Consider the following 11,352-nt stretch of genomic DNA (forward strand, 5'->3'; position numbering starts at 1 on the left):
CAAAGGTGGAGGGAAATGGCTTCTCGAGTCCAACCTCCCCTAATGGAAAAAGAACTGGTGGACATATTTATGAGCACCTTGCAAGGACCATACTACGACAAGATGCTCGGAAGCATATCTTCAGGGTTCTCGGACTTGGTAGTCATTGGTGAGAGGATTGAAGATGGAATCAAAAATGGGAAGATACAAGGGGCACCCTCAGGTTCCTATCATCCAAAGAAGTCATATGACGAAAAAAAGGAATCCAACACTGTGGGGGCAATCATGGGTAATCAGACCCCAATATCACAGCAAAGGGATCAGCAAAAGCACCAGGGTGGCCAACACACCTGGAGGTCCAAGCCAAAACGATCGTTCACCCTGTTGTACATGCCACTGTCTCAAGCTTTGCAACGTCTGCTCAGTCAGAACTTGGTAACTCTGCTACCTCCATACTCAGCTCCAGCTAACCCCGCTCCCGGGTACAAGCATCATGCTAGGTGCGCTTATCATTCAGATAGTCCTGGTCATGATACAGAGGATTGCGGGCCGTTGAAGCACAAGATCCAAGATTTGATTGAAGAAGGGCTCATTGAGTTCGAAGATCCTCGCAAGTCCAGTGCCATAGGTGGCTAGAAAAAGGATTTCTTTGATCATTAGTTTTGTTTTCATTCGCAATTTCCTTCCGTTTGTTTAAACATTAGTCTTATGACATATGCTATGTACTTTTCAAAAATCATTAACGCATTGCTTACGTTTGTCTGGATTTACTCCTAGTGTTCTCACTATATTTAAAACTGTGTTTTACTCGGTTTTCCCATTTGTGATATTCAACTCTTAGTTGTACACCTTTAGAGGGAGAATGACGAAAACGATACCACAATTTCATACACTACGCTTTCGAACAGACCATGTTGACGATGTACAGGCATTGTTTCAATTCCTAAATAACGGAGATATAAGGATGTTAATCCCTCGTCAACCCCTTTGAGCCTAAAGAAGTAGGAGTTTTCCTTCATATAAAATAAAACCCTTCATACATAACCGGGGGTAGGGTAGCGGCTCAGTTAACTTAATTATTCCAAGTTGTTCCTTTGAACATAAGCACCGATGGTTCCCCGTCATAGTTAAGCCTGGCAGTCAATGTCCGCAAAGAAAAGAATAAACAACGCAAGGCCTGCTAAGTCAAAACTTAGTAAGGAGACTTAGGCAAAATTGGGGCATCCCGCTGACTGTAGTTTTAAAATGAACAGTTCAGGCAAAAATTAGGGATAAAAAGTATAAAAAAAAAGAGAGGTCACCACATACCCTCGACAAAAGGAAGATATTACCAAAAAGGAGAATGAATGCCTTTGCAGATAAACCTTTGGTTTTTGAACCATCATAAATGTCAACGTCATAATTCCCAAATTCTTTTGGAGACTAAATGCATAATTAACTGAGCATAGGACTGGAGAACATCACGAAGATGGGGATGGGTACAAATAAACTTTGAGCCTATATCTTTTGTTTCTTTAAACCGTGAACCAGGCCACGTTACAACCCTTAAAAGTCCTAACTGAAGCATGGTTAGTTCGAAAGCGCACTGATACCAAAGGTATCCCGACTCCTTAAGGTCTACTATAACTCTTGGGTTGATATCACTCTCTTAAAAAAAAGACTTTGTGTTTTCAAACTTTCAAGACAGGCGTATGCATTTGCATTTCATTACAAAGTACACTTGTCTATATAGATTTAAATGTTAACATCAGGGAGAAGTTGCATGGGGCATGGCTAATGGCTAAAAATCCTACTGACTGACGAAGTAGCTTTAAAAACTCGTCAAAAGAAGAAACATCCCTTACACATGATTGGGATGGCTAATGTGTACACATGGCATAACTCGTCATCATACCATTTACATGGGGCAAATCTAATCAAGATCCATAGAATCTCTCGAGGACGCTGAATAGCCCATGGGGCAAGCCCATTACCTGGGGGCACGTTGCAAAGATCACTCAGTATCAGATGGTGTCAATGCCAGTCTCAAATCCTTTCCAGGAACCTTTATAGGATATTTCTCATTCTATCCATGCGGTCTTCTTTAAGACATGTTCAAATGCTTCTCACCCTTTTTAGGAGCCTTTTTAGACAGTCTTTTAAAGACCCACCTTCTTATCCTCTCTATTTTCAAACCCTTTCAGACAGTCTTCTCTAAGACATATTCATTTCCAAGAACCTTTGCTAGGTAGTCGTCTGTAAGACATCTCTCAGCTTTTTTAGTTAGTCTTTTAAGACACATTCAAACTTCTCTTACGCTTTCAAGAACCTTGTCAAACTTTGTTTAAAGTACTGAGTCTTCTCTAAGACAGTTCACATCCTTTCTAGAGTGATCTTCTTCAAGATATCTTTTCCTAAGTTTTGTTTAAAACGCCACAAAAAAAAAACAGTCTCTATCCTCTATAGGAATATTTTGACCCTCTGCACAAACACATCCCTTTTAGCTTTGTTTAAAGCGCGATCTCATTTAAGACAATCTCCCATTTCTTTCCAAGGATCTCTTCAGGTAGTCTTATAGAAGGCATCATCTCATCCTAAGTACTCAGCAAATTGTTGTCCGTCAGGATGCAACCTAAACGCATGACTCATTCTGAAAAGCATCTGCGTCACATTCAAATCAACACTCAGCATCAAGGAGACCTCAAAATTGGTCTAAGCAAAGACGATCATTCCTGATAAAGACTCTCGAATGGGGAAACCACATCCAGAGGGTTTTCCTAAAACAGGGGCATATCTTTCAAGGATTCAAACACTGGGGCAATGCATATCAGGCAAGACATGGTGAGATTCGAGTTCTCTCTAAAGGTCCTTCCTCCAGATTAAAGGGCACGTGTCTCAAAATTTCTGATATTCGGGAAGTCACACTAGGAGCATTGCTGCATAATTAATCTTCCCACACCTGTACTATTTATATCCCGCAGTGTGGGATAGGCATACATGCATAATTCTCATTTATTTTGAGAGTCTCATTACATGACACATGCATCATGACATTGCATAAAGCTAACGCTGCCTTTTCAGGTCACTTCATAATCAAAAGGATGTTATCATCCAATTACAGTGCAAATACGATCGTATCAACGATTCAATTTTAACACGCACAGATACAATTCCAATACCTCATTCCAAGTCTTTCTTCAAAGACAATCCAGAAGCAATCAAAGAATTTCTTACCTCTCCAGGTAGTCTTGTCCAAGACAATTATCCTAACCTTTCCGAGCAGTCTTGTGTAAGACGTATTCTGACCTTTTTCTAGGTAGTTTTGTTTAAAACGTCCCACGACCTTTATAGGAACCTTTCTAGGTAGTTTTGTTTAAAGCGTCTTATGTCCTTTATAGGAACCTTTCTAGGTAGTTTTGTTTAAAACGTCTCACGACCTTTATAGGAACCTTTCAAGGTAGTTTTATTTAAAACATATCGTGCCCTTTATAGGAATCTTTCTAGATAGTGTTGTTTAAAACACATTGTTCCCTTTATAGGAATCTTTCTAGATAGTTTTGTTTAAAACGTATCGTTCCCTTTATAGGAATCTTTCTAGATAGTTTTGTTTAAAACATATCGTTCTCTTTATAGGAACCTCTCTAGGTAATCTTGTTTAAGATATCTCGTATCCTATCCAAGAACCTTTCCAAGTGAGTCTTGTGTAAGACGTATTACATCCATTCCAAAAGAACCTTTTCTAAGTCAATCTTATTTAAGACACATCATGCCTTTCTAGGTAGTCCTCTTAAAATACTTACCCAATCTTTTCTAAGACACACTTAGTTCTTTTAAAGAACTCCTCATTTTCTCTAAGACATTCTTCCTGAGCATTATTCGAAACCTAAGCCTCTTCGCATCAATCTGCGATACATCCTATTCAGGAACCTCTTCAAGTAGTCTTATGTAAGACATTACTCCGTATCTTCAGATACAATCAATATGATCCTGGTATGAAGAGCATATGCTCTGGACAAGCATCTTGTCAAACAAATGGGTGGCATCTATAAGCCCATCTCCTGCGGAACTCCTTCCCTACGCAAGCAAATTTCAGGGCATTTCAGTGTCCAATCATCTTCTACCTCTTCAGGTTCAAGAAGATTGAACAGGGGCAGCTGTCATACCCCAAAATTTGCCCTCCATGTTCCATTCACAATGATTCAAAGTTCAAGATTCAATCCCCAAGATTCACAGTCAACTGGTTGGACCTAAAAGTCAACCATAATCAGAGCATAGTCAAAGCCTCCCAATTTTGGTCAACATCAAGTATGTGAAGCATAACCATCATTTGATCAAGAATTGATCATGATTCCATTAATAGAAACTCAGAGATGAACAAATACAAAAAGGTTCAAATTAGGGTTTCTTAGGAGAAAGTCAACCCAACTTTGACTGGGCATAACTTTCACATGGAACATCAAAAATTTCCCACTCAAAGCCTATTTTGAAGGAAATTAGATTCTCTACAACTTTCTCTCTCACAAGCCAGGGCTAGAAATGATTCATTTGAGAGATACAGTGCAAAAGGTTACAGGTCATTTTCAAGCATCCTTCAAAAGCAGTTTTTTGTCAGAGAGGATATGATCAAGATAAAAGCTCCAAATGAAAAATATGTTCCAAAGTGGCTTGTAGAGAACACTTTGAGGTTTCCAAAAAGTATTAGAACTCCCTCATAGCTTAAAAATTGAGTGAGATATGCTTGATCAAAGTTGGGTGATTTTGAAGGACCAAATGTGAAAAAGGGAGGTTCAAATTGAGAAATTTTGTAAATAGGCCTATGGTTTTATAATACAAACTTGGTCCACAAGTCATTAGCATGCCCAAAACAAAAGGCCACGAAATTTAACATATTGTTTGATTTAATATAATTTTTTTATTTCATTTTTATGATTTAATTAAGTAAAAAAATCAAATATTATGTTAAATTACTCAGATAGGCCAATCCCAATCAACATTAATGGTAAAATATATTTCAATTTTCGTGCATAACCTAATGGGGAAAGATTTATACAAATTTTGGCCAAAATAGAAGGTTTGGAATCAAGAGGCAAATCAAATTTTCACAAATATGGTAAGATTGGATGCAAAGGCTTTGGGCTCTTTTTGTTGACCTAATCTTGTTCCCTATAAGTAGTAAAGACAAGCCAAAGGACTAGGGGTCGGAATTCTGATCAGAGGCATAAGCATAAGAACAAAAAAAATTGTCAAGAAACTCAAGATCAGTTTTGGAGAATTGGAGGGTTTCAACGAGATTCAAGGTGTGCAAAAGTTCCCTCGAGGCATTCTGAAGCTACTTGGATAATTACTCTGCTTCAGCAACCCCAGAATTTCTCCAAACAAGCCCAGGTATGTCACACTGAACTTTGAGTCGATTAGGTTAATCCTTGCATTATCATGTGAAATTGTTTGTATGTTATGCTTTGTTATCATGTGGTGATCGTTTCTGAATATTTTGATTGGAGTTTGCGTGACTTAAACGTGTTTCACCATTGAAGGCCGATTTAAGTTTTTAGGGTTTTAATTGGGGGTTTTTATTAGAGGTGAAATTAGGACAAAACAAGGGCACAGTTAGGTTCGTATAGCCTAGCCGAAGGTAAGGGGAGGGTCGCGAAAAGTTTATATGTCCATAGATGCAATTCGCTATTTTTTGGGGTTGATTTGCTACGAACGAAATCCCAGCAAAACCGTAGCCAAAAGTTCAGAGTTCTGCAGGTCTGTGTGAAGAAGGTGATTGCGTGGCATCACGTTACTGGACCATTCAAAAACTCGCGCGCGTTTGGTTGCCTTTATCTTGTTTTATTTTTATATATTAATTAGGGTGCGCTTCGTTAACACACCATGGCTGCAGTTGAGTTGGCAAGCGTGTGTAGTGTGTGTCCCAAGGGTCCAGGGTTCGATCCCTGGCCCTTTCATATTGTTTTTTTCTGAAACTCTATCCATGATTCCATGCGCCCTACATTCAAAGACCCTACCATGAGCCCTCACAGATCCAACCCTTGGCTCTCCACTTATCTAAGATCAACGCCCAGGATTCAATCCTTATAACATGAGTACATACTAACAACCACACTGAATCCTAATCCTATTAGCTTAAATAATTTTAATTATTTATTTTGTTTTAATTAAAATACCTTTTAATATATATTAATTATATAATAATTATTTTTTATAAATAAATTATTATGTGATATTTATATTAAAATGTCAATTTGTTGTTCGTGCCGATTAAATCGATTAATCGCTATGGTCAACGATAATTTTAATTAAAATTCTACTTAAATAAAATACAAATCAAATTATATTCGATTAAATGGTTGCAATTATCTTATTGATTGTGATGATTAATCCTCCTTTATTCTAAATTTAATTTGTTATTATTTGTAATCGTATTAATCGGTTATGAGGGGTAACAATACAAAATAAAATTCACAAAAATAATAAAACACATTAATTCATTATTAGTGATAATCGAATCAATCGATTTGAATTGGTAATGGTGCAAAACCCCTAATCTCTTAACTATGGTGATCAAACCTATTGATCATTGCGGTTAATTGTGCCAAATCAGGGTTGTACGCCCGAATCTTAAAACACTAAACCACGATACTACAGATTTTCATCTCTTCAATTCTACGATGATCAAACTACGATAAGGTAATTCAAAATACCTTCGAACTTCGCATTTCAAAACAATTTCAAACTCAAAGGGCGTACAACCCGTCCCCCGAACTACGTAGACTCTGATCCTCCATAAGGAGGTACGTAGGCACTTGGCAACAAGGCGAGTCCCCCTCTTCAAAATTCTAATCATGTCATTATAATTCTGTTTGCCATATTTCTTTATGAACCCTGCCATGAAACCCTGATCTTTGAATTATTAGCCTTTAGGAAAGGGCTGGGGGTGCCTAACACCTTCCCTCAGCCTGATTATAATAACTTACCCCGAATCTCGCGTCTGCGTAAGGTTTCCTATTCGCCTTGGTAGAATAGGTGGCGACTCTAAAACAAAAATTTTAGGCAGGTTGCTACAGCTGGCGACTCTGCTGGGGACAACACTATTAGGTTAATTATTATGCTCCTAAGGCTTGAGTGGGTTTAGGTTTGTGGTTTGTGGTTTGTGGTTTAGGGTTTGTGGCGCATTTTAGGGTTGGCAAATTTGCCACATTTAGGGTTTGGGGGAGGTTTATCTTTTAATAACATTAAATCATTTAATTATTTATCTGTTTTATGTTTGTTTATCTGCCTGAAAATATTTGCCTTTATTATTATATATTTGCTCTATTTTTATGTCGGTTAAACCTTAAGTGTGGGGGTTAACTTTGAGACCAAAAGGGGACATGAATCGCCTTACGAATCTCACTGATAACTCCACTCGGAGTGGGTTAGGTATTTGGAAAGGTCCGAAACGAAGCTTGACTTTGTGGAGGGCTGGACTGGATACTTAGCTGATCTCTCCGGGAACCTACCCCAAAAATTCGAACCTCATGGATAAAATGTGTTGTTCCAAAATCCGAAGAGACGAAAAAGTCTCGGAGGCTACGAACGACCCCATGAGACCTTCTAGAACTCCCATAAAAAAGGTTGGCTCCCAAGAGCCGCTACGTCGAACCTATGAACCTGGATTTCTTGAAATATTATGATATGATTTGCATCTTTGCCTTATATGATTTGTTTTTGGTTTTTGTTTGTTGCTACTTCTTTGTGTTTTCATGCATCATACATCATGGGCATTCTTGCATCATATTTTATTCAAAAAAAAAGAAAGAAAAAGGGATATCATACATATCATGCATGGCATGCACATCATTTTCATGGCATTAAGAGAAGATTTCTCTTCTATCTCCATAGCAAGGAACCATTGGGAAGGATAACCTAACATCCCGACCGTCTTATCAAACAAGATTTCAACACAAGAAATCAATGGAGCAGCTAGAACGGAATCAAACTGCCCTTCGTGAGGAAGTGGATCAACTGAAGGTCAGCATGGAAGAGGTTAAAGGAGGGATGGCTCAGATGCTAGAATTCATGAGGGCCCTCCTAGATAAACAAGACAAAGCAAAAGAGGTTCAGTCTGGGGATACTCTGGTTCAGGATGAGATCCCTAATGACGAAAACCCGCTGCTAGGGTTTGTTTCAGGCTTTGGCCCAGCTAAGGACAAATCTCAGGCCCGATCTGTCAGGAGAGCTATCCAGTTCCAAGAGAAAGGAGAGACCTCCCAAGAAGGATTTGTCCCCACTCCACAAACGAAAGGGACAACCCGCACAGTTCGCATTCCTGCTAGCAATGTCCCTAGGGATGAAGAGTACCTGGATCTACAGTACGGAGTGCAAGAGGTGGACAATACAGACCAAGCACCTCGGACGCAACAGTCTAACCCTGACTCTAGGGAAGACTCCAAGGATAGTGAACTAATCAAGGCGCTGGAAGAGAGACTAAAAGCGGTAGAAGGATACGATGCCTTCGACGTGGATACCTTCGAAATGAGCTTAGTCTCAGACTTGACTATTCCTCGCAAATTCAAGATTCCCGATTTCGAGAAATACAAAGGACTCACATGTCCGAGGAATCACTTGCGCATGTATGTGCGGAAAATGGCTGCCTACGCCCACGATCAAAAGCTAATGATACATTTCTTTCAAGAAAGCCTAAGCGGAGCGTCTATTGACTGGTACATGCAATTAGAGAAATCTTCTGTCCGAAGCTGGAATGATCTGGCTAACACATTCTTGAAGCAGTACAAGTACAACTTGGACATGGCACCCAATCGGATGCAATTACAAAACATGTCACAGAAGAAGGATGAATCATTCAAGGAGTATGCCCAAAGGTGGAGGGAAATGGCTTCTCGAGTCCAACCTCCCCTAATGGAAAAAGAACTGGTGGACATATTTATGAGCACCTTGCAAGGACCATACTACGACAAGATGCTCGGAAGCATATCTTCAGGGTTCTCGGACTTGGTAGTCATTGGTGAGAGGATTGAAGATGGAATCAAAAATGGGAAGATACAAGGGGCACCCTCAGGTTCCTATCATCCAAAGAAGTCATATGACGAAAAAAAGGAATCCAACACTGTGGGGGCAATCATGGGTAATCAGACCCCAATATCACAGCAAAGGGATCAGCAAAAGCACCAGGGTGGCCAACGCACCTGGAGGTCCAAGCCAAAACGATCGTTCACCCTGTTGTACATGCCACTGTCTCAATCTTTGCAACGTCTGCTCAGTCAGAACTTGGTAACTCTGCTACCTCCATACTCAGCTCCAGCTAACCCCGCTCCCGGGTACAAGCATCATGCTAGGTGCGCTTATCATTCAGATAGTCCTATAAGCTCATATGATAATTTAGACCCGTTTGGTAACAGTCTTTTCATCACAAGTTTATAGCTTATTTTACTAGCTTATAACTTATTTTTCTGATGCTATTTCAAATAGCGCTTTAGCTAATGTCTTATAGCTTATTATTTTTCTTCCTTTTTTATCCTTATTATTTTAATTAAAATTCATTCTTAACCGTTATAATTTATTTTGATTTAATATAAAATAATTATATATTAAATATCTTTTATGTCATTTTACATTTAAAAAGTTAATTGAACAACTAATTTAACTTAAATGAGCTTATAAAGTATCAGTCCCACCTATCCGCTATAAGCTATAAGTCATTAGTCGCCAGCCATCAGTCTTAAGCTATAAACTATCAGCTAGCTTATCAGTCAACCACTATTTTTACCAAACAGACCCATAGTCACTACATGTAGTTGTTAAATTATAGTGGCCAAAAGATAGCATCTAGCGCTTTTACAACGAAAAAACCTTACCTTTTTTGGGACCAAAATTAATAGTGATTGATATTTAAGTTTTAGTGACCGATATTTTTAGAAGAAAAAATCTTTAATTTAAATTTTAAAGACATTATGATAGATAGTAATGAGTGTATTAAAAATTAAAATTACTTTAAGTGAATCCCATTGCTATATATCTACGATAATGAAATGAAATAAGACCAAAAAAATTACGATGATAATTATGAATCATAATCATCATCACAATTTTTTTTTGTTAATCATCATCGTAAAATATGGCCAATGATTGTTTCCTTCAGTAATCAAACTCAAGTTTTTCGAACGATATGTTCTCGGAAAAATTCATTAACCACTTGAAGCCAATTACTTGATTATCGTAAGTAACAACAACATAAAATTAGATTTCCAGAAATTAAATAAGAAAATAAAAATTATTAAGCGCCAACATTATAACTAAATGACATTTCATGAAAAACAGTAGTAGAGAAACTCTCTTAAATATTGCACTAAATACATAATTATTCAGGTACAAAATCCTCCGGCACAACACAATCACACAGACTGGCTACACACTTTGCTATTTTAGGTTTAGGACACAACACAAAGCGACAATCCAATTCTCTAACACATCGTTTACCATACCACGCTGTAAAGAGAAAAGATGATAAAATAATGTAAATTAGTTTGTGAAATATTTGTGTAAATTAAATTAAATTTTTTATAAAGGGATCAAATTGACTTACATTCAACATTTTTTGCCGAAAGAAATAGGAAAAGAATGATAATCATAACATGAATAATCTTCACAATTTTAGTCATAATTGTCTCATTTCCATGTAACAGATAGTTTTATCACTTTATAAGTTATATTGTTTGTCTTCTACTTACACCGATAAGATAATCTTTAGCTCTTATGAAATTGTAAAAAATACATTCTAGAGTAATAATAATATTAAATGTCCCTTACGTATATTAATGTATTGTGTTTGCCCCACTAACACACTTAATAGAGCGGTCAAATTAAATATTGATTAATTATAAGAATTCCATTTTTTCAAGTAATTAGATATTACTTCTTAAGGTATATTAAAATGGGGATAAGAACCTGATCCGGCCCGCTAAGGTAGCGGGTTGGCAGGCAACAGACTTGCCCCCTATTTTTTTTATAGATTAATAATTTTTTTTTTTTTACATTTCAATTAGATTTTAGAACAATTTTTTAAAAATCATCTTTTTAACAAATTTTACTTAAAAAATATTGCATATATTCACAACTAAATGTATAAAATATAACCATCATGAATTGGAATTACTATAATTAACTAAAAAAAAGGTTTTGGCGGAGCGGCGGACTTTGACAGGAGGCGGGATTTGGCGGGGCGAGATATAGCGGTTTTGGCGGTTGTGCGGGTCGAACTGGAGAATCATGACCCATTTTGCCACCTCTACTTAGTAGAGTAGTCAAATTAAAATTTTTTAGAAACTTAATGTTTTAATATCTAGATATCAATATTTTTCTTATATTATTTGTCTCTATTGTTTAATATAA

At 37.5% G+C, this 11,352-nt stretch overlaps 1 long non-coding RNA gene across 1 annotated transcript; it reads right to left on the reverse strand.

Moving 5' to 3' along the window:
- Positions 1-10,215: 10,215 nt before the first annotated feature.
- Positions 10,216-10,729, reverse strand: LOC131630682 (uncharacterized). Its single transcript, XR_009292401.1, has 2 exons — positions 10,547-10,729; positions 10,216-10,449 (listed from the first exon to the last, which is right to left on the reverse strand). It is a non-coding gene; the product is annotated as an uncharacterized LOC131630682 (long non-coding RNA).
- Positions 10,730-11,352: the final 623 nt, after the last annotated feature.

This window comes from Vicia villosa, unplaced genomic scaffold, assembly GCF_029867415.1.
Source record: "Vicia villosa cultivar HV-30 ecotype Madison, WI unplaced genomic scaffold, Vvil1.0 ctg.000715F_1_1, whole genome shotgun sequence".
NCBI classification, from domain to species: Eukaryota; Viridiplantae; Streptophyta; class Magnoliopsida; order Fabales; family Fabaceae; genus Vicia; species Vicia villosa.